The following is a 24,494-nucleotide window of genomic DNA, read 5'->3' as shown; positions in this document are numbered from 1 at the left end:
GTACTCCCGAAGCACCCTCCACAGAACCTCCCGAGGGACACGGTCGAACGCCTTCTCCAAGTCCACAAAACACATGTGGACTGGTTGGGCGAACTCCCATGCACTCTCGAGGATCCTGCCGAGGGTGTAGAGCTGGTCCACTGTTCCACGGCCAGGACGAAAGCCACACTGTTCCTCCTGAATCCGACGTTCGACCTCCCGACGGACCCTCCTCTCCAGCACCCCTGAATAGACCTTACCAGGGAGGCTGAGGAGTGCGATTCCCCTGTAATTGGAACACACCCTCCGGTCCCCCTTCTTAAAGAGGGGAACCACCACCCCAGTCTGCCAATCCCGAGGCACTGTCCCCGATGTCCACGCAACGTTGTAGAGGCGTGTCAGCCATGACAGCCCCACAACATCCAGAGCCTTTAAGAACACCGGGCGGATCTCATCCACCCCCGGGGCCTTGCCACCGAGGAGTTTTTTAACTACCTCAGTGACTTCGACCCCAGAGATTGGAGAATCCGCCTCAGAATCTCCAGGCCCTGCTTCCTCAATGGAAGGCGTGTAGGTGGAATTGAGGAGGTCTTCGAAGTATTCTCCCCACCGACTCACGACGTCCCGAGTCGAGGTCAGCAGCACGCCATCCCCACTGTAAACAGTGTTGACGTTGCACTGCTTCCCCCTCCTGAGACGCCGGATGGTGGACCAGAATTTCCTCGAAGCCGTCCGAAAGTCATTCTCCATGGCCTCACCAAACTCCTCCCACGCCCGGGTTTTTGCCCCAGCAACCGCCGAAGCCGCGTTCCGCTTGGCCATCCGGTACCTGTCAGCTGCCTCCGGAGTCCCGCAGGCCAAAACGGCCCGATAGGACTCCTTCTTCAGCTTGACGGCATCCCTTACCGCCGGTGTCCACCAGCGGGTTCGGGGATTGCCGCCACGACAGGCACCAACGACCTTACGGCCACAGCTCCGGTCGGCCACCTCAACAATGGAGGCGCGGAACATGGTCCACTCAGACTCAATGTCCCCCGCCTCCCCCGGGACATGGGAAAAGCTCTGCCGGAGGTGGGAGTTGAAACTCTTCCTGACAGGAGATTCTGCCAGACGTTCCCAGCAGACCCTCACAGAGCGTTTGGGTCTGCCAGGTCGGACCGGCATCTTCCCCCACCATCGAAGCCAACCCACCACCAGGTGGTGATCAGTTGACAGCTCCGCCCCTCTCTTCACCCGAGTGTCCAAAACATGCGGCCGCAAATCCGATGACACGACTACAAAGTCGATCACCGAACTGTGGCCTAGGGTGTCCTGGTGCCAAGTGCACACATGGACACCCTTATGCTTGAACATGGTGTTCATTATTGAAAATCCATGTCGAGCACAGAAGTCCAACAATAGAACACCGCTCGGGTTCAGATCGGGGGGGCCGTTCCTCCCAATCACGCCCTTCCAGGTCTCACTGTCATTGCCCACGTGAGCATTGAAGTCACCCAGTAGAACGATGGAGTTTCCAGAAGGAGCGCTCTCCAGCACTTCCTCCAGGGACCCCAAGAAGGGTGGGTACTCTGAGCTGCTGTTTGGTGCATAGACACAAACAACAGTCAGGACCCGTCCCCCCACCCGAAGGCGGAGGGAGGCTACCCTCTCGTTCACCGGGGTGAACCCCAATGTGCAGGCGCCCAGCCGGGGGGCAATAAGTATACCCACACCCGCTCGACGCCTCTCACCGTGGGCAACTCCAGAGTGGAAGAGAGTCCAGCCCCTCTCGAGAGGGCTTGTACCGGAACCCAAACTGTGCGTGGAGGCTAGTCCGACTATATCTAGTCGGAATTTTTCTGCCTCGCACACCAGCTCGGGCTCCTTTCCAGCCAGAGAGGTGACATTCCATGTCCCAAGAGCCAGCTTCTGCAGCCGGGGATCAGACCGCCAAGGTCCCTGCCTTTGGCTGCCGCCCAGCACACATTGCACCCGACCCCTTTGGCCCCTCCCACAGGTGGTGAGCCCATGGGAAGGGGGACCCACGTTTCCTTTTCGGGCTATGCCCGGCCGGGCCCCATGGGCGAAGGCCCGGCCACCAGACGCTCGCCTTCGAACCCCGCCTCCAGGCCTGGCTCCAGAGGGAGGCCCCGGTGACCCGCGTCCGGGCGAGGGAAAACGAAGTCCATTTATTTCAATCGTCATAAGGGGCTTCTGTGAGCCGTGCTTTGTCTGGCCCCTCACCTTTGAAATTCACACCCAATTTTCCCAAATTTCCTTTTTCCCTTGTAATTTCTACATTTTTCAACCGATTCAACTCTTTTCAACATCATTCTGCAACATTCCCCAAGTATTTATTCAACCTCTTCACCTTCACACGCAATTTCTTCAGGAATTGCAAATTCTAGTTATTGTGTGAAGGCGATGGCCTTCACACACATGTTATTCTACTCCATTCTCTATTATTATTGTGTGAAGGCGATGGCCTTCACACATATGTTATTCTACGCCATTCTCTATTATTGTGTGAAGGCGATGGCCTTCACACATATGTTATTCTACACCATTCTCTATTATTATTATTATTATTATTGTGTGAAGGCGATGGCCTTCACACATATGTTATTCTACACCATTCTCTATTATTATTGTGTGAAGGCGATGGCCTTCACACATATGTTATTCTACACCATTCTCTATTATTATTATTGTGTGAAGGCGATGGCCTTCACACATATGTTATTCCACACCATTCTCTATTATTGTGTGAAGGCGATGGCCTTCACACATATGTTATTCTACACCATTCTCTATTATTATTATTGTGTGAAGGCGATGGCCTTCACACATATGTTATTCTACACCATTCTCTATTATTATTATTCTTCTATTTTATTCCCGCCACTTTTTTGTCCCGCTTCTTCTTCCACATAATTCATCCGATTCACTCCGTTCCACTTTTGACGTATTCCAAATATTCACGAGATGAGCGCTTCCATTTTTCTCGTTCCGAAAATTTTCCGATTTCGCAAAATTCGCGAATTTACGACAAATTTTTCCCCATTCATTCTCAATGGCAGATTCGACATTTCACTTTTACGTCATTCCCCTTTTAAATTCACCTCATTCAGCACATTCAAACCACATTCGGAATGATTCTCGACATTCCCAAAATTCCCAAATTCAAAAATTTCACGTTTTCACGTTAAAAATTTCGACAAAATTTCACAAAATTCCATTTTTCACCTCTAATTTCTACATTTTTTGACCGATTCAACCCATTCCAACTTTCAACTGTTCATCTTTTTCCTACCTATTCCACACCTTCCCACTTACCAAAATTTCCAAATTTTCAATTTTGAAATTCACTCCAAATTCTACAAAATTTTGTTTTTCCACTCTAATTTCTACATTTTTCAACCGATTCAACCCATTCCAACTCTATTCACTTTGGTCACCTCATCCTTACCATATTCACCCCTTCACCCCCACTTCCACTATGCTTTCACAATTCAACCCTTGACCCCCACTTCCAGTGTGGCGGCCATCTTGGATTGACCCTGAAGTGCTCCCAATGAACCTAGAATGAACCGGAAGTGCCCCAAATCAAACCGGAAGTGACCTTAGGTAAACAGGAAGTGACCTCAGGTAAACCGGAAGTGACCCCAAATCAAACCGGAAGTGACCTTTTTAAACCGGAAGTGACATTTTTAAACCGGAGGTGACCCCAAATAAACCGGAAGTGACCTCAGCTAGACCGGAAGTGCCTCTACTCAAACCGGAAGTGACCCAAATAGACCGGAAGTGACCCAAATCACCCCGGAAGTGACCTTATTTCAACATTAACTGCCCTAAATAGCTACATTTGCGCTAACTTTTGCAAATTTTGTCCGATTGAACCCATTTCAACATTTTAACTCCAAAAGTGAACCTCCTGAAGCTATTTATTTTCGTTTTGTTCCAAATTTCAAAATATTTTGGCGCAATTGCTTTTTCTTTTAATTCCCATTCATTCTCTATGGAGATTCAACATTTGCTCTCACGTCTACATTTTTTAACCGATTCAACCCGTTCCAACATTCAACTGTTCATCTTTTGCCTACCTATTCCACAACCTCCCACTTACCACAAATTCCAAACTTCAAATTTGAAATTCAACCAAATTCTCCAAAATTTAGTATTACACTTCTGTTTTCCACATTTCTCAAGAAATTCAACTCATTTCAACATCATTCGCCATCATTCCCCAAGAAGTGATTCAAAGTCTTCGCCTTCACACGCAATTTCTCCAGAAATTGCATTTTCTAGTTGTGTGAAGGCGATGGCCTTCACACATATGTTATTCTACACCATTCTCTATTATTATTATTCTTCTATTTTATTCCCGCCACTTTTTTGTCCCGCTTCTTCTTCCACATAGTTCATCCGATTCACTCCGTTCCACTTTTGACGTGTTCCAAATATTCACGAGATGAGCGCTTCCATTTTTCTCGTTCCGAAAAATTTCCGATTTCGCAAAATTCCCGAACTTACGACAAATTTTTCCCCATTCATTCTTAATGGCAGATTCGACATTTCACATTTACATCATTCCACTTTTTTCTACATTGTTCAACCGATTCAACTCATTCCAACTTTCAACTGTTCATCTTTTGCCTACCTATTCCACAACTTCCCACTTACCAAAAATTCCAAATTTGAAATTCAACCAAATTCTCCAAAATTTCGTTTTTCCACTCTAACTTTTACGTTTTTCAACCGATTCAACCCATTCCAACTTTCAACTGTTCATCTTTTTCTAACTATTCCACAACTTCCAACTTATGAAAAATTCCAAATTTTCAAATTTGGAATTCAACCAAATTCTCAAAAATTTTGTTTTTCTACTCTAATTTCTACATTTTTCAACCGATTCAACTCATTCCAACTTTCAACTGTTCATGTTTTGCCTACCTATTCCACAACTTCCCGTTTACCAAAAATTCCAAATTTGAAATTCAACCAAATCTTTCTAAATTTCGTTTTTCTACTCTAATTTCTACATTGTTCAACCGATTCAACTCATTCCAACTTTCAACTGTTCATCTTTTGCCTATCTATTCCACAACTTCCCACTTACCAAAAATTCCATATTTGAAATTCAACCAAATTCTCCAACATTTAGTTTTTCTACTCTAATTTCTACATTGTTCAACCGATTCAACCCATTCCAACTTTCAACTCTTCATCTTTTGCCTACCTATTCCACAACTTCCGACTTACCAAAAATTCCAAATTTGAAATTCAACCAAATTCTCAAAAATTTTGTTTTTCTACTCTAATTTCTACATTTTTTAACCGATTCAACTCATTCCAACTTTCAACTGTTCATGTTTTGCATACCTATTCCACAACTTCCCGTTTACCAAAAATTCCAAATTTGAAATTCAACCAAATTCTCCAAAATTTCGTTTTTCTAATCTAATTTCTACATTGTTCAACCGATTCAACCCATTCCAACTTTCAACTCTTCATCTTTTGCCTACCTATTCCACAACTTCCCACTTACCAAAAACTCCATATTCGAAATTCAACCAAATTCTCCAACATTTTGTTTTTCTACTCTAATTTCTACATTGTTCAACCGATTCAACCCATTCCAACTTTCAACTCTTCATCTTTTGCCTGCCTATTCCACAACTTCCGACTTACCAAAAATTCCAAATTTGAAATTCAACCAAAATCTCCAAAATTTCGTTTTTCTACTCTAATTTCTACATTGTTCAACCGATTCAACCCATTCCAACTTTCAACTCTTCATCTTTTGCCTACCTATTCCACAACTTCCCACTTACCAAAAATTCTAAATTTTAAATTTAAAATTTGAAATTCAACCAAATTCTCAAACATTTTGTTTTTCTCCTGGAGGCGGGGCTCGAAGGCGAGCGTCTGGTGGCCGGGCCTTCGCCCATGGGGCCCGGCCGGGCATAGCCCGAAATGGAAACGTGGGTCCCCCTTCCCACGGGCTCACCACCTATGGGAGGGGCCGAAGGGGTCGGGTGCAATGTGAGCTGGGCGGCAGCCAAAGGCGGGGACCTTGGCGGTCTGATCCCCGGCTGCAGAAGCTGGCTCTTGGGACATGGAATGTCACCTCTCTGGCTGGAAAGGAGCCCGAGCTGGTGTGCGAGGCAGAAAGATTCCGACTAGATATAGTCGGACTAGCCTCCACACACAGTTTGGGTTCCGGTACAAGCCCTCTCGAGAGGGGCTGGACTCTCTTCCACTCTGGAGTTGCCCACGGTGAGAGGCGTCGAGCAGGTGTGGGTATACTTATTGCCCCCCGGCTGGGCGCCTGCACATTGGGGTTCACCCCGGTGAACGAGAGGGTAGCCTCCCTCCGCCTTCGGGTGGGGGGACGGGTCCTGACTGTTGTTTGTGTCTATGCACCAAACAGCAGCTCAGAGTACCCACCCTTCTTGGGGTCCCTGGAGGAAGTGCTGGAGAGCGCTCCTTCTGGGGACTCTATCGTTCTACTGGGTGACTTCAATGCTCACGTGGGCAATGACAGTGAGACCTGGAAGGGCGTGATTGGGAGGAACGGCCCCCCTGATCTGAACCCGAGCGGTGTTCTATTGTTGGACTTCTGTGCTCGACACGGATTTTCAATAATGAACACCATGTTCAAACATAAGGGTGTCCATGTGTGCACTTGGCACCAGGACACCCTAGGCCGCAGTTCGATGATCGACTTTGTAGTCGTGTCATCGGATTTGCGGCCGCATGTTTTGGACACTCGGGTGAAGAGAGGGGCGGAGCTGTCAACTGATCACCACCTGGTGGTGGGTTGGCTCCGATGGTGGGGGAAGATGCCGGTCCGACCTGGCAGACCCAAACGCTCTGTGAGGGTCTGCTGGGAACGTCTGGCAGAATCTCCTGTCAGGAAGAGCTTCAACTCCCACCTCCGGCAGAGCTTTTCCCACGTCCCGGGGGAGGCGGGGGACATTGAGTCTGAGTGGACCATGTTCCGCGCCTCCATTGTTGAGGCGGCCGATCGGAGCTGTGGCCGTAAGGTCGTTGGTGCCTGTCGTGGCGGCAACCCCCGAACCCGCTGGTGGACACCGGCGGTAAGGGATGCCGTCAAGCTGAAGAAGGAGTCCTATCGGGCCGTTTTGGCCTGCGGGACTCCGGAGGCAGCTGACAGGTACCGGATGGCCAAGCGGAACGCGGCTTCGGCGGTTGCTGAGGCAAAAACCCGGGCGTGGGAGGAGTTCGGTGAGGCCATGGAGAATGACTTTCGGACGGCTTCGAGGAAATTCTGGTCCACCATCCGGCGTCTCAGGAGGGGGAAGCAGTGCAACGTCAACACTGTTTACAGTGGGGATGGCGTGCTGCTGACCTCGACTCGGGACGTCGTGAGTCGGTGGGGAGAATACTTCGAAGACCTCCTCAATTCCACCTACACGCCTTCCATTGAGGAAGCAGGGCCTAGAGACTCTGAGGCGGATTCTCCAATCTCTGGGGTCGAAGTCACTGAGGTAGTTAAAAAACTCCTCGGTGGCAAGGCCCCGGGGGTGGATGAGATCCGCCCGGAGTTCTTAAAGGCTCTGGATGTTGTGGGGCTGTCATGGCTGACACGCCTCTACAACGTTGCGTGGACATCGGGGACAGTGCCTCTGGATTGGCAGACTGGGGTGGTGGTTCCCCTCTTTAAGAAGGGGGACCGGAGGGTGTGTTCCAATTACAGGGGAATCACACTCCTCAGCCTCCCTGGTAAGGTCTATTCAGGGGTGCTGGAGAGGAGGGTCCGTCGGGAGGTCGAACCTCGGATTCAGGAGGAGCAGTGTGGCTTTCGTCCTGGCCGTGGAACAGTGGACCAGCTCTACACCCTCGGCAGGATCCTCGAGGGTGCATGGGAGTTTGCCCAATCAGTCCACATGTGTTTTGTGGACTTGGAGAAGGCGTTCGACCGTGTCCCTCGGGAGGTTCTGTGGAGGGTGCTTCGGGAGTACGGGGTGCCGAGCCAACTGATAAGGGCGGTTCGGTCCCTGTATCACCGATGCCAGAGTCTGGTCCGCATTTCCGGCAGTAAGTCGGATTCGTTCCCAGTGAGGGTTGGACTCCGCCAAGGCTGCCCTTTGTCACCGATTCTGTTCATAATTTTTATGGACAGAATTTCTAGGCGCAGCCGAGGCGTTGAGGGGGTCCGGTTTGGGGACCTCAGCATCGCGTCTCTGCTTTTTGCAGATGACGTGGTGCTGTTGGCTTCTTCAGGCCGTGATCTCCAGCTCTCGCTGGAACGGTTCGCAGCCGAGTGTGAAGCGGTCGGGATGAGGGTCAGCACCTCCAAATCCGAGTCCATGGTCCTCGATCGGAAAAGGGTGGAATGCCCTCTCCGGATCGGGGATGAGATCCTGCCCCAAGTGGAGGAGTTCAAGTATCTTGGAGTCTTGTTCACGAGTGAGGGGAGGATGGAGCGTGAGATCGACAGGCGGATCGGTGCAGCGTCGGCAGTAATGCGGACCCTGTACCGGTCCGTTGTGGTGAAGAGAGAGCTGAGCCAAAAGGCAAAGCTCTCAATTTACCGGTCGATTTACGCTCCTACCCTCACCTATGGTCACGAGCTATGGGTCGTGACCGAAAGAACGAGATCTCGGATACAAGCGGCCGAAATGAGTTTTCTCCGCAGGATGTCCGGGCTCTCCCTTAGAGATAGGGTGAGAAGCTCGGTCATCCGGGAGAGACTCGGAGTAGAGTCGCTACTCCTCCACGTTGAGAGGAGCCAGATGAGGTGGCTCGGGCATCTTATCAGGATGCCTCCTGGACGCCTCCCTGGGGAGGTGTTCCGGGCATGTCCCACCGGTAGGAGACCCCGGGGACGACCCAGGACGCGCTGGAGAGACTATGTCTCTCAGCTGGCCTGGGAACGCCTTGGGATCCCCCGGGATGAGCTGGATGAAGTGGCTGGGGAGAGGGAAGTCTGGGAGTCCCTCCTGAAGCTGTTGCCCCCGCGACCCGACCCCGGATAAGCGGAAGAAGATGGATGGATGGATGGATGGATGGATTTTGTTTTTCTACTCTAATCTTTACATTGTGCAACCGATTCAATCCATTCCAACTTTCAACTTTTCATCTTTTGCTTACCTATTTCACAACTTCCCACTTACCAAAAATTCCAAATTTGAAATTCAACCAAATTCTATTTGGGTCACTTCCGGTTTGAATAGAGGCACTTCCGGTCTAGCTGAGGTCAATTCCGGTTTATTTGGGCTCACTTCCGGTTTAAAAAGGTCACTTACGGTTTAAAAAGGTCACTTCTGGTTTGATTTGGGGTCAATTCCGGTTTACCTGAAGTCACTTCCGGTTCATTTGGGGTCACTTCCGGTTTGATTTGGGTCACTTCCGGTCTATTTGGGTCACTTCCGGTTTGAATAGAGGCACTTCCGGTCTAGCTGAGGTCACTTCCGGTTTATTTGGGGTCACTTCCGGTTTAAAAATGTCACTTCCGGTTTATTTTGGGTCACTTCCGGTTTGATTTGGGGTCACTTCTAGTTTACCTGAGGTCACTTCCGGTTCATTTGGGGTCACTTCCGGTTTGATTTGGGTCACTTCCGGTCTATTTGGGTGACTTCCGGTTTGAATAGAGGCACTTCCGGTCTAGCTAAGGTCACTTCCGGTTTATTCTTGGGTCACTTCCGGTTTAAAAATTTAACTTCCGGTTTAAAAAGGTCACTTCCGGTTTAATTTGGGGTCACTTCCGGTTTACCTGTGGTCACTTCCAGATCATTTGAGGTCACTTCCGGTTGGATTTGGGTCACTTCCTGTCTATTTGGGTCACTTTCGGTTTGAATAGAGGCACTTCCGGTCTAGCTGAGTTCACTTCCGGTTTATTTGGGGTTCACTTCCGGTTTAAAAAGAGCGTTTCCGGTTTAAAAAGGTCACTTCCGGTTTAATTTGGGTCACTTCCGGTTTGATTTGGGGTCACTTCCGGTTTACCTGAGGTCACTTCCGGTTCATTTGGGGTCACTTCCGGTTTGATTTGGGGGTCACTTCCGGTTTACCTAAGGTCACTTCCGGTTCATTTGGGGGTCACTTCCGGTTTGATTTGGGTCACTTCCGGTCTATTTGGGTCACTTCCGGTTTAAATAGAGGCACTTCCGGTCCACCTGAGGTCTTTTCCGGTTTATTTGGGGTCACTTCTGGTTTAAAAAGGTCACTTCCGGTTTATTTTGGGTCACTTCCGGTTTGATATGGGGTCACTTCTGGTTTACCTGTGGTCACTTCCGGTTCATTTGGGGTTACTTCCGGTTTGATTTGGGTCACTTCTGGTCTATTTGGGTCACTTCCGGTTTTAATAGAGGCATTTCCGGTCTAGCTGAGGTCACTTCCGGTTTATTTGGGGTTCACTTCCGGTTTAAAAAGTTCACTTCCGGTTTATATTTGGGTCACTTCCGGTTTGATTTGGGGTCACTTCTGGTTTACCTGAGGTCACTTCCGGCTCATTTGGGGTCACTTCCGGTTTGATTTGGGTCACTTCCGGTGTATTTGGGTGACTTCCGGTTTGGATAGAGGCACTTCCGGTCTAGCTGAGGTCACTTCCGGTTTATTTTGGGTCACTTCCGGTTTAAAAAGGTAACTTCCGGTTTATTTTGTGTCACTTCCGGTTTAAAAATGTCACTTCCGGTTTACCTGAGGTCACTTACGGTTCATTTGGGGTCACTTCCGGTTTGATTTGGGTGACTTCCGGTCTATTTGGGTCACTTCCAGTTCATTCCGGGTTCATTGGGGCACTTCAGGGTCAATCCAAGATGGCCGCCACTCTGGAAGTGGGGGTCAAGGGTTGAATTCCATCCATCCATCCATTTTCTGAACCGCTTAGTCCCCACGGGGGTCGCGGGCGTGCTGGAGCCTATCCCAGCTGTCATCGGGCAGTAGGCGGGGGACACCCTGAACCGGTTGCCAGCCAATCGCAGGGCACACAGAGACAAACAACCATTCGCACTCGCACTCACGCCTAGGGACAATTTGGAGTGATCAATCGGCCTACCAAGCATGTTTTTGGGATGTGGGAGGAAACCGGAGTGCCCGGAGAAAACCCACGCGGGCTCGGGGAGAACATGCAAACTCCGCACAGGGAGGGCCGGAGGTGGAATCGAACCCGCACCCTCCTAACTAAGAAGCGGACGTGCTACCCAGTGCGCCACCGAGCCGGCGGCTATTGTGAAAACATAATGGAAGTGAGGGTGAAGGGGGTGAATATGGTAAGCATAAGGTGAACAAAGTGAATAAAGTTGGAATGGGTTGAATCGGTTGAAAAATGTAGAAATTAGAAGGGAAAAACTAAATTTTTGGAAAATTTGGTGTGAATTTCAAAATTGAAAATTTGGGAATTTTGGTAAGTGGGAAGGTGTGGAATAGGTAGGCAAAAGATGAACAGTTGAAAGTTGGAACGAGTTGAATCGGTGGAAAAATGTAGAAATTAGAAGTGAAAAACTAAATTTAGTGAAATTTTGCAAAATTTTGTGTAAATTTTAAAAGTGAAAATGTGAAATTTTTGAATTTGGCAAGTTTGGGAATGTCCCCAATGTGATTTGAATGTGTTGAAATAAGTGAATCTCAAACTGGAACAACGTAAATGTGAAATGTTGAATCTGCCATTAAGAATGAATTGGGAAGAATTTGCCGGAATTTTGTGAATTTTGGGAAAACGGAAAATTTTTTGAACGAAAAAAATGTAAGCAGCCGTGTCATGAATATTTGGAATAAGTGAAAAGTGGAACGGAGTGAATCGGTTGAAGTATGTGGAAGTAGTTAAGCGTAAAAAAAGTGAGCGGAATAAGTATTATAATAATAATAATAATAACTAGAATTTGCAATTCCTGAAGAAATTGCGTGTGAAGGTGAAGAGGTAGAATAAATACTTGGGGAATGTTGCAGAATGATGTTGAAAAGAGTTGAATCGGTTGAAAAATGTAGAAATTACAAGGGAAAAAAAATTGGGAAAATTGGGTGTGAATTTTAAAATTGAAAATTTGGAATTTTAGGTAAGTGTCAAGTTGTGGAATAGGTAGGAATATGATGAACAGTTGAAAGGTGTAATGGGTTGAATAAGTTGAAAAATGTAGAAATTAGAGTAGAAAAACAAAATTGTAGAAAATTTTTGGTAAGTGGGAAGTTGTGGAATAGGAAGGCAAAAGAGGAACAGTTGAAAGTTGGAACGAGTTGAATCGGTTAAAAAAAGTAGAAATTAGAGCAAATCTTGAATCCTAATAGAGAATGAATGGGAATTAAAAGAAAACAATGTACCAAAATTTATTGAAATTTGGAACAAAAGGAAAAAAACAGCTTTAGGACTTTCACTTTTGGGGTTAAAATGTTGAAATGGGTTTAATCGGGCAAAATTTGCAAAAGCGCAAATGTAGGTATTTAGGGCACTTAATGTTGAAATACGGTCACTTCCGGTTTGATTTGGGTCACTTCCGGTCTATTTGGGTCACTTCCGGTTTGATTAGAGGCACTTCCGGTCTAGCTGAGGTCACTTCCGGTTTATTTGGGGTCACTTCCGGTTTAAAATGCTCACTTCCGGTTTGATTTGGGGTCACTTCCGGTTTACCTGAGGCCACTTCCTGTTTACCTAAGGTCATTTCCGGTTTGATTTGGGGCACTTCCGGTTCATTCTAGGTTCATTGGGAGCACTTCAGGGTCAATCCAAGATGGCCGCCACACTGGAAGTGGGGGTGAAGGAGGTGAATATGGTAAGCATAAGGTAAACAAAGTGAATAAAGTTGGAATCGGTTGAATCGGTTGAAAAATGTGGAAAAAAGAGTAGAAAAACGAAATTGTAGAGAATTCTTGGTAAGTGGAAAGTTCTGGAATAGGCAGGCAAAAAATTAACAGTTGAATGTTGGAACGGGTTGAATCGGTTAAAAAATGTAGAAGTGAGAGCAAATGTTGAATCTCCATAGAGAATGAATGGGAATTAAAAGAAAAAGCAATTGCGCCAAAATATTTTGAAATTTGGAACAAAACGAAAAAAAACAGCTTCAGGAGGTTCACTTTTGGGGTTAAAATGTTGAAACGGGTTCAATCGGACAAAAAATGCAAAAGTTAGCGCCTAATGTAGCTATTTAGGGCAGTTAATGTTGAAATAAGGTCACTTCCTGGGTGATTTGGGTCACTTCCGGTCTATTTGGGTCACTTCCGGTTTGAATAGAGGCACTTCCGGTCTAGCTGAGGTCACTTCCGGTTTATTTGGGGTCACTTCCGGTTTAAAAAGGTCACTTCCTGTTTAAAAAGGTCACTTCTGGTTTGATTTGGGGTCACTTCCGGTTTACCTGAGGCCACTTCCTGTTTACCTAAGGTCACTTCCGGTTTGATTTGGGGCACTTCCGGTTCATTCTAGGTTCATTGGGAGCACTTCAGGGTCAATCCAAGATGGCCGCCACACTGGAAGTGGGGGTGAAGGAGGTGAATATGGTAAGCATAAGGTAAACAAAGTGAATAAAGTTGGAATGGGCTGAATCGGTTGAAAAATGTGGAAAAAAGAGTAGAAAAACGAAATAGTAGAGAATTTTTGGTAAGTGGAAAGCTGTGGAATAGGCAGGTAAAAGATGAACAGTTTAATGTTGGAACGGGTTGAATCGGTTAAAAAATGTAGAAGTGAGAGCAAATGTTTAATCCCCATAGAGAATGAATGGGAATTAAAAGTAAAAGCAATTGCGCCAAAATATTTTGAAATTTGTAACAAAATGAAAAAAACAGCTTCAGGAGGTTCACTTTTGGGGTTAAAATGTTGAAACGGGTTCAATCGGAAAAAAAATGCAAAAGTTAGCGCCTAATGTAGCTATTTAGGGCAGTTAATGTTGAAATAAGTTCACTTCCGGGTTGATTTGGGTCTTTTCCGGTCTATTTGGGTCACTTCCGGTTTGATTAGAGGCACTTCCGGCCAAGCTGAGGTCACTTCCGGTTTATTTGGGATCACTTCCGGTTTAAAAAGGTCACTTCCGGTTTCAAAAGGTCACTTATGGTTTGAGTAGGGGTCACTTCCGGTTTACCTGAGGTCACTTCCTGTTTAGCTGAGGTTACTTCCGGTTTGATTTGGGGCACTTCCGGTACATTCTGGGTTCATTGGGGGCACTTCAGGGTCAATCCAAAATGGCCGCCACACTGGAAGTGGGGGTGAAGGAGGTGAATATGGTAAGCATAAGGTAAACAAAGTGAATAAAGTTGGAATGGGTTGAATCGGTTGAAAAATGTGGAAAAAAGAGTAGAAAAACGAAATTGTAGAGAATTTTTGGTAAGTGGAAAGTTGTGGAATAGGCAGGCAAAAGATGAACAGTTGAATGTTGGAATGGGTTGAATCGGTTAAAAAATGTAGAAGTGAGAGCAAATGTTGAATCCCCATAGAGAATGAATGGGAATTAAAAGACAAAGCAATTGCGCCGAAATATTTTGAAATTTGGAACAAAATGAAAAAAAACAGCTTCAGGAGGTTCACTTTTGGGGTTAAAATGTTGAAACGGGTTCAATCGGACAAAAATGCAAAAGTGCTGAATAAATAATGAATAAATAACACAGCAATAAATAAATAAATAAATAAATAAATAAATAAATAAATAAATAAGAGGAGCAGAAAAAAAAGGAGCAAGTGCGCGTACAGCAGACATTCCCGAAAATAGCGCAACAGTGCCGCACGCTACGCCGAAGGAGGTAGCGAGTTCAGGGCCCTAACAGCCTGGAGAAAGAAGCTGTTGGCGAGTCTGGTGGTGCGGGAGCGCAGGCTCCTGTACCTCTTCCCAGAGGGCAGAAGGTCAAACAAAGAGTGAGCCGGGTGACTCACATCTCTGGCAATCGAGGTTGCCTTGCGGGCGAGGTGGGAGGTGTAAATGTCCTTCAGGGAGGGGAGCGAAGCACCAATAATCTTACCAGCCGTATTCACTATGCGCTGCAGGGCCTTCAAGTTCTCTTCAGTGCAGTTACCACCCCAGACAGCGATGCAACTGGTGAGGACGCTCTCAATGGTGCCACGGTAGAATGTAGACAGGACTGCCTGAGGAGCACATGCACGCCTGAGCTTCCGCAGGAAGTACAGGTGGCGCTGAGCTTTCTTTGCCAGTGACAAGGTGTTTGCGGACCAGGAGAGGTCCTCACTGATGTGCACCCCCAGGAACTTTGTGCAGCTCACCCTCTCCACCACAGCAACCTCACATATGAGTCCTTTCTCTCCAGGTGGGTGAGGGCCGAGTGGAGGGCAGAGCAGATGGCATCCTCAGAGGACCGCTTGGCACGGTACGCAAACTGGAAAGGGTCAATGGTGGGGGGGAGAACGGACTTGATGTGCTCCATGACCAGCCGCTCAAAGCACTTCATGATGATGGGCGTCATTGCCACAGGGCAGTAGTCATTGAAGCAGGACGGTGCAGGTTTCTTCGGCACAGGAACGATGGTGGCAGCCTTGAAACACGAGGGGACAATGGCCTGCTGCAGGGAAACGTTAAAGATGTCTGTGAAGACACCCGACAGCTCCCCAGCGCAGTCCTTCAGCGCTCGACCCGGGATGTTGTCAGGGCCCGCCGCCTTACGGGTGTCAATAGCGGCAAGCACCCTCCTCACACCGTCGGCAGAGAGGCGCAGGGGCAGCTCGTGTGGGGGGGAGTGGTCTTCAGCGGGCAAGTGCTGTTCTGGGTGTCGAAGCGAGCAAAGAAGCGGTTCAGATCGTTCAGCAGACGGACGTCGCCCTCACAGCTCCTCGGCGCGGGCTTGTAATCCGTGATGGTCTGAATGCCCCGCCAAAGGCTACGTGCGTCCTTGCTGTCCTTGAAGTGGGTGGAGACCTTGCACGAGAACGCCTTCTTCGCTTCTTTGATGCCTCGGGACAGGTCGGCCCTCGCTGTCCTCAAGCCAGCCTCATCCCCCGCTCTGAAAGCCTTGTCCCTGGCCCTCAACAGTCTGAGGACAGCCCCCGTCAGCCACGGCTTCCAGTTCGCGCGAGTGACGACGGATTTCGAGCAAGTCACATCATCGATGCACTTCGTGATGTAAGAGGTAACAGAGTCAGTATACTCCTCTATGTCCGTCCAATCGTTGTAGGTGGCTGCCTGCTTAAACAAGTCCCAGTCAGTGGTGTCGAAGCAGTCACGAAGTGCATCGGAGGCACCCTCAGGCCACACTCGAACCTGCCTCCGAACCGGCCTGGATGCCTTTACCAATTGTCTGTATGCGGGCAAAAGCAAAACGGTGAGATGGTCAGAAAGCCCCAGATGGGGGAGGGGGGTGGCTTTGAAAGCTCCCTTTTGCGCCGAGTAGACTAGGTCCAGGAAGCTGTCTCCACGTGTCGGAAAAGGAACATGCTGGTGAAGCCTCGGGAAAACAGACTTCAGGTTGGCATGATTGAAGTCTCCAATTAGTATTGAAGTGTAATACGGAATTTTGGAGAATTTGTTTGAATTTCAAATTTGGAATTTTTTGATAAGTGGGAAGTTGTGGAATAGGTAGGCAAAAGATGAACAGTTGAAAGTTGGAATGGGTTGAATTGGTTGAACAATGTAGAAATTAGAGTAGAAAAACGAAATTTTGGAGAATTTTGTTGAAATTCAAATTTGGAATTTTTGGTAAGTGGGAAGTTGTGTAATAGGTAGAAAAAAGATGAACAGTTGAAAGTTCGAATGGGTTGAATCGGTTGAAAAATGTAGAAATTAGAGTAGAAAAACGAAATTTTGGATAATTTGGTTGAATTTCAAATTTGGAATTTTTGGTAAGTGGGAAGTTGTGGAATAGGTAGGCAAAAGATGAACAGTTGAAAGTTGGAATGGGTTGAACAATGTAGAAATTAAAGTAGAAAAACAAAGTGTTGGAAAATTTGGTTGAATTTCAAATTTGGAATTTTTGGTAAGTGGGAAGTTGTGGAATAGGTAGGCAAAAGATGAAGGGTTGAAAGTTGGAATGGGTTGAATCAGTTGAACAATGTAGAAATTAGAGTAGAAAAATGAATTTTTTAAGAATTTTGTTGAATTTCAAAGTTGAAAGTTTGGAATTTTTGGTAAGTGGGAAGTTGCGGAATAGGTAGCCAAAAGATGAACAGTTGAAAGTTGGAATTGGTGGAATCGGTTGAAAAATTTAGAAATTAGAGTAGAAAAATGAATTTATCATGATTGTCGCCCCGATTAACAAACATAAGCAAGAAAATATAATGAATTTAGAAAAATAAAAACACAGAAACATCATTGTATTCATCACTTGTGAGCCATTTTCAACGGTGAAATCATCAAGTTTCTGTGAAAAACGTCCAGCCAATCAGCATTATTGCAATCTTCTGTCCACAGCGCATTAAAAACACATTCAACATGCCTGAGATGTTGTATTCACACTTCAGCTACGGTAGAAGACGCAGATCTTGATACAGCTGACTTCAAACATGAGATAACACATGTCGTAAATGAGCGCAACAATCATAGGAGTCACAACTTTCAATAGCAGTTGCCACCAAGCACCAGAGAACAGCCATGAAAAGAAATCACATTGATGTGGGATCGTGTACTTCGACATGGCCTGCTGTAAATTATTCAGTGAGTTCACGAGGTCGTTTATGTGAGTGTCATTAACTCCTGGACTGTATGAGCAACAGGAAGTCCCAATGATATGGCACACGCCACCTTGCTCTGCGGTCATCAAGTCCAGAACCATCCTGTTTTGCAAGACCATTAGTCCAATAGCCTGAATCTCTCTGTTTTGTTCATCATTGACATGCAGCAAGAGATTCACAAAGGATTGAAAATGATAGTTCAGTGTCTCGATGAAGAGTGATTGTTTCCCAACTCCGATTTGAGGAAAAAGCGCATGAACGACTTTGTCTCCGACGAACCACTTTTTGTGGCTGTCAGAAACACTTGCACCCCAGACGGGTTAATGTGGTTCAAAGGCTGCAACAGCCCTGCGTCGATGTCCAGAAGAGTTGTGTGCTGTCGTCAGCTGATGATGTTGTATCCTGTAGGTGTGGTCAGTCACCCACACTGGTGCACACACTCGTGTCCAGTTGTAGGGCAGCATCGGACAACTCTTGTGACCACAAAGCCACGAGCCATTCTGAATGAAGTAGGTCCATTCCGATGGTGCAGCCATGTTGGTAGGAGCCTTGAAATGGCTCTCCTATCCTGGCACTCAGCGGTGATGTCCAAAGCTTCCATCCAGTTTCCTCCTGGAGAGCAGTTGTTAATGCATTTGTGGGTTTCATTTTCTTAGATGAAACACGTGTAGTCCATTCCAGGTAGCCTTTTTGTTTAGGCCACTTGTGGCATCTATCGTCCTTCTACAGTCACATCGGGACTATTCTAAAATAGTTCGATCACAGGTTGATTTCTGTGAGTCCAGGACGGTAGGGGTAGCATCACTGACTGTGACAGCACGGTGTTGAAATCCAACCCCTCCCACAGAGGTCATGCTTCACTTCAGTGACAGTCATTGTTCTGGCCTCCAGGTGAACTTGCGTGGAGGAAGGGGCATTTTGGAACACACATAGCATCCCTCCTGTGTGTGGGATCTCACAGTGAACGTCACACACCGGTACCAAGTGTTGGTTTCGTGTGGGTTTCTGGGGTCCCATGACCAGTCCTCAAAGTTCTCATCATGTGACCATCTTTTTCCTCGGTCGACATTGTCAATCGGTCTATTCAGATGAGCCCATAGACCATAGCACGCTTCAACCACAATGCAACAGAGGATCCACCTGGCATGTGGAGCCCCGTTGCTACTAGGATGGCAGAGACACCGATATTTCCCATTGCCTAGTCAGAGTGGGGATCTTATGGATTGTTCACCAACATTGAAACGCCCCGCCCTGAACGATGAGGCCCCTTTGTGGTCAAACTTCCCCTCACTCCGAAAATAGGGTACAGCACTCTCTGTAACGTCCAGTGAATGAGGTAAAACCAGCTGGGCCTTCCAGCAATGTTCAGTGCAGTGGGGGTAGTCAGCAAGCCTTGGAATGGCCCCTCCCACCATGGTTGGCCCAGTTTGTCCTTTTTGACAACCTTTATGTCGTCTCAGTCTCCTGGCTTGGAGCGGTTGTGGACCTGTGGGGAAGAAAGATCAGGCGGCAGTAAATTTGCATTTGACACATCTTTCAGTTTGAGTGCTCTGATCATGCTATCTGCCAAGGACTGTTCTTCGTCTGGTTTTTGCAACTCTTGTAGTCAATTTTATTGCCCTTTTGAACTGGGCAAATAGGAGTGTTTGCGGGAAGAGTTTGAGCACTTCCTAATGATTCCTCCTGACCAAAGACAATTTATGACAGGGGCTATCCCATTTATTGCCTCCTGTTGTAAAGGATATTGCCTAACTTGGACGCAACTCTGATATTGGTTTGATCTGTACTGGGGGAACGGACGTTAAAAGTCCTACATCAGATGGGCCCTTTGTCCACAGTTTTTCAGGAAGCCCAGGCAATTCCCCCTCCTCTTTTTCATTCAAACAAGTGTTGATTAGCCAGGGAAGCGCATAAGCACGTGCCCTTCAAACGGCTACACCACTTCCTCATAGCTTATTTAGTCACTTTTCAATCATCTTCCGATTGCTTCAAGCAAAAGTTTGAAAAGCTTAAGAACATTTTAACTTCATGGTATGACGCCAAATGTATTAGAGAATCCATATGTTGTAAAGTGTTGTATTATTACTATCTTTCACTATCTGTCCTACTCCCTCCCTCCTTCTGAGGCTTGGCAACGCCCATGCCTCACACCTTGACAAACTTTTTGGGAGGATGTGTTCTTTACTACATATCATCATTTAATTTGACTTTCTTTCCCAAACGTTTCTCAGTTTCCCAGTTCACACATCTTCTGCATGTGTTACTGGTTCTCTAGTTTTTTGTCTCTAGTTAATTATCAATCCAAAAGCAACTTTTATTTCTTAGCATTTAACTTACTCAAATGACTCTTTCTTCAATGGTTTTCTACTAATTTCCCATAGTAGTCTCCAACAACTTCAACCATTCAACCTGTATTTTCCTTTCATTCAGGCAATCATTCATCAATGCTCATTTGCATCTCACACACAGTCTCCGAAACAGTCTTTCTCTCACATTGGTCCCAATTTATCCAAGTTTTCCACACAACATTCACATATCATTCTCAACTCATGATCCTCATCCTAATTTTACCTAAGGCTCCTGATAGAATAATCCACCAATCAAAAAGAAAAAATAACTCAACACAAAAAACTGCTGGCAAATGAATCTGAATTTTTTCTTTGTTCTTAAATTTAAAGAACTCAATCTCTCGGATTTTACTCACATATAGAAGCTTTTATAATCTTATAACACAACCAGTCAATTATTCCTATTAAATCAAGCATTGCAATGTCTTAAATTCACAATTTTGCCTCATCCAATTCCAAGTTCTGTCGTTTTTTTTTTCTCCGAATTTCTCATGCTCGACAATAATATGCACTAGTGTGGATCAGTTTCTGCCCGCAAACATAATTTTGTCTTTTCCTCTCATTTTTATTTTTTAAAATGTTTACTGTTTTGCGGTGCAAATCGAAAATATCATAGTCTAGCAAATTTCTTTGCACACAAGTTTAGCCAATTTCATCAATTTAACACATACGCACACACATGCACAGCTCTCGCGCGCGAGGGGTGGGGGCCGGCACCAATGATTCGTCACAGGCTGGCCATTTCCTGCAGTCGATCATGAAGCCGGTCCCGCCGACACACGCGAGGACAGCACATTCTAATTTTTTATTTATATTTTAGAAGCAAGTTGTATTTCTTTACCACTTGATTTGCAAATTTTAACTTTAGTGTGCACGCATAATTTGATGTCTGGTCATTTTTCATTGGGCATACAAACAGCATCGTCATACTTCTTGTATGGACAGGAGCTCTAATAATCTAGAAAATATTCTAATAATCTGACCATGACATGTTTTGCTGCCATATGGGGGAGGCTTCAGGTCTTTAAAATGTGGATACATGATTTGCATAGGAGTGGAAGCTCCTCTTGTCCCTTTGCTTGAGCCGCGCCTTGAGCTGCTTGCGTGTGCGCACTTGGGCCTTATTGTGTTCTGGTCTGACAAACATTTGTGACCTCATCACTTTTCATCTTTTTATGTCTTGAATTTGTTCTCTTCTCTTTTGTGAAGCTTTCAACCACACTCTAGCACATTTCAATTATTTCTTTCTTTTTTCAGTCCCTTTGTCTTCCTAGCCACACTCTCCTCCAAAATTTCTACCAAATACGTTCCACATTTCAACTTTAAACTTTCCTTGTACTCCATACTGTTTCTTTCACTTCAGCATGTATAGCGTACAATTAGAAAATCTACTCGCCATGTACTTCTTATCTCCTTCAAGAGCTAGAGATTTACCGTTTTTATTTCCCATCTTAATTTGGTATTTTAGTTTTTACAAAATTTTTTTTGAGGATCCTCAATGCAGGTTTAAATTAATGTTTCAACAAATTACTAGCCTGTGTTATTTCTGTGGATTAATGCTAGAACTGCTTTTTAGTCAATTTATCCTACCAGTCACACTCAACCACACCAGTTTTTTTTATCCCTGCCTACGCGAAGTCCTCTTGAAAAAAAAGAGCTGCTTCATCCAGAGGGGGACTCTACAACACCTCCTCCTTCCCTGGGAACTAAAGACAACAGTCCTGTTACCCAGCCCTGCCAACATGAAGTAGTACTCTTTAGAACAGTGGTTGTCAAATGGGGGTACACGGAGGTACTCTCGGGGGTACATGAGATTTTACAAAAATATATAAAAAAGTTTGAGAACCACTGCTCCAGAAGAGCAACTTCATCCAGATGCGGACTCTACAACAACCCCTCCTTCCACAAGGCTTAAGATCTTCTGTCCTGCCTATTTACTTGTACATTTTCCTGTGCACTTTTACCTTTGCGTGTTTTACCACAACTTTACTTTAGGGCTTTTACTTACTTCTCCCCTGGTTCGTTGCACTTCCGGATCCCGTCAATCCACTGTTGTCAGATGAAGGCAGATCTAAGATGCTGGCCCAATGAAGAATTTTCTTCCCAGGTTTTTCTTTTCCAGGTCCTCCTAATGGACGCTGGCTTGTCGACAATGCAGCACGTCGTCCTCCGTCCACCAGCAGTGAGTATGTGAAGGATCCGGGTCACGGCGGCAAAATGTTATGTAACTTATTTTGCAAGAACCACACGGGAGACAGTATGCTTTTTGAACACTTGCAAGTGGAGAGCTCGTTCGTCACTGTGCATACGGTGATGATTGAACAAAGTCTGACTTTGGATTCTTGCAAGAGAGTATTTAATTTAGAGAAAGCAGGGTGGGGGTGAGAGTGGTCAGGATGGGGGTGAGCCCCTGGCCGCTGGTCAAAGCATAGCAGGGGATATTTTACAACATTGGGGGAAACAGAACAACTTAGATTGCTACCTCTGCAGCTGGTCAGTCAGTTCAAAGGACCTTAGCACTTTGTTCTACTACTTTGTTAAGACAGGATATGTTTGGTTAATTATTACAGGTTACATTCCAACATAAGCATAGGATCAAACTTATCTAGCAACCCTAACAATCTGCTCATCCAAAATCACATGAATGCTGGAATCCGCATCAATATCCCTGATGCAAGGCTATTATTTTTCTATTCTAGGCATCTGTCAATCATTACATCATTTTGTGTCACTACACCTTATCAAATGGCATCTTGGATTGCTTTGAAGGAACAGGAGCTTTAGATTCAAGAAAACTAGAAAATTGCAATAATTTTCTGTCATTTTGTCTGGATATTTTAACACAAATTACATAAAGGGGTGATGTGTGTGCCTGTATAGCATAATGGAATGCTTTCATAGGTAATAGCAGATGCACTTCCACAGAAGATCAAAAGCATTTGTTGAGACAGCCTTATTTTGAAATCATATCAACATTATTCAATTAGTTTTAAGCCATACTAAGGCTTACTGTTAACCAAGTTGAAAAATGAAGAATATAAGAAATGTTTAGCCTCTTTATTTAATATGTTTAAGTCTTAGTCACGTTGGTCGTACAGCAGTATCCACATGATTCAATAGAGGCAACTTGACTTATCTTGTTGGAGGCTTCAGCTCTTAATTTTGAAGCGTCAAGTCTCCCTTTTTACTGTATGTCTCTGATGGTGAATGTCTAACCTGGGGTTTGTCACAGTACATTTGTTATTAGCCTAATGTTGCCTAATGTGACTTCATTTGTCCTGTGGTTGTTCACCTGCCTGGTGAAAAGCAGCTTGTTAGTGGCAACTATTTCTATGGAGTCGTACAATCTTTTGGGCGTGATGCCAGGATATGGTGAAAGCAGATGATAGTTGATGGCCATTCTAATTTTATGTAGTTGTCTAGTTGGCTTCTCTCACACCGTTCTTAAACTTGCAGTCCTCCCTATCCAGAAATTGCCCTCAAGGAATGTTTATTCTTTCCCAAATGGGGTTGCTGTAACATTTCCTTAATGGATTGGTAAAGGACATTTGTCTTTTTTCAAATTAGCTATGATCACAAAATATTGTATGCCCTCGACCTCGTAGTAAAGAAAGGGTAAATATTGTAATTTAAGGACCTTTAACATTTCACAAAGTGGCCCGTATCGTCACATTGTCTTTAAGAACAACTGAAAAATGTATGACCATAAACATGGTTTTCAGAAAATGTGACTTCTGAATTTAGAAATGTATTCTCCTATTTTTGCTCAAGTAATTGTTTTCACACACTTGGCTTGTGCAGTTTCTAAGTCCGGCGTCGACCATACAGACTTCTGACACACTAACCATGGAAAGTGGGGTACAATCACCAGAGAGGCATGATTTGGTGACGTTTAAGGGTGGACCTAAATTCTGTATTGTGAAGTTTTCATGAGACATACATTTTAAAGAGATCATTTGGAAACTGTCACAATTTAAACGTGAAATTATACTTTTGTTGTGGATCCAGAAGTTTTACTTATCATTGCCAGAGACTCATCTACAGGCTACTATGAAGAATGATGTGCTTTTGCATTGTGGTTTTATTAAAAATTCCTGGAAATTCAAAGCAGCTTTCAATCACCGTAAATCACCTCCTTAACCCCCCCCCCAAAAAAAAAAAAAAAAAAAAAAACGCATACAGAATCCACCGTAGAACAATGCAATAGGTTCCTTGTCTTTTTCAAAGACAAGATCACTTCCATCGGTCTCATCCTTCAGGCTCCCAGGCACCATCTCTGCAATCTGCCTGCCCTCAACCTCCACCTTTCAGCACCTTTGCTGCTGTCACTCAGTCCGAAGTTGAGAGTTTCATCAAAAAAATGAAACCCTCCACCTCTCCCTTGGACCCCATTCCTACAACTCTCATCAAATCTAACCTGTCTGGTTTATCACACAAATAATAAACCTCTCGCAGAACTCAGGCCATGTTCCGCCATTACTCAAAACCGCCGTTATCAAGCAACTCCTGAAAAAACCCAGCCTCGACCCAGATTGTCTCTCCAACTACCGGCCCATCTCTCATCTTCCATTCCTGTCCAAAGTCCTTGAAAAAGCTGTTGCCATCCAGCTACAGAAACACCTTCAACACCA

General features: G+C 45.5%; 1 long non-coding RNA gene across 2 annotated transcripts in view; it reads right to left on the bottom strand.

Annotated features, from left to right (window-relative positions):
* Positions 1 to 2,204: 2,204 nt before the first annotated feature.
* The window catches only part of LOC125993668 (uncharacterized), a 218,928-nt gene continuing 196,638 nt past the window's right edge, over positions 2,205 to 24,494 (bottom strand). For both annotated transcript variants that reach the window (XR_011086617.1, XR_011086619.1), the window contains one exon: positions 2,205 to 2,329. This is a non-coding gene — a long non-coding RNA (uncharacterized lncRNA). The remainder of the gene's footprint in view (positions 2,330 to 24,494) is intronic.

The sequence above is a fragment of the Syngnathus scovelli genome, chromosome 3 (genome assembly GCF_024217435.2).
Source record: "Syngnathus scovelli strain Florida chromosome 3, RoL_Ssco_1.2, whole genome shotgun sequence".
In the NCBI taxonomy this organism is placed as follows: domain Eukaryota; kingdom Metazoa; phylum Chordata; class Actinopteri; order Syngnathiformes; family Syngnathidae; genus Syngnathus; species Syngnathus scovelli.
Note: the sequence above shows the minus strand (reverse complement) of the source record. Positions and strands in the feature narration are given on the sequence as shown.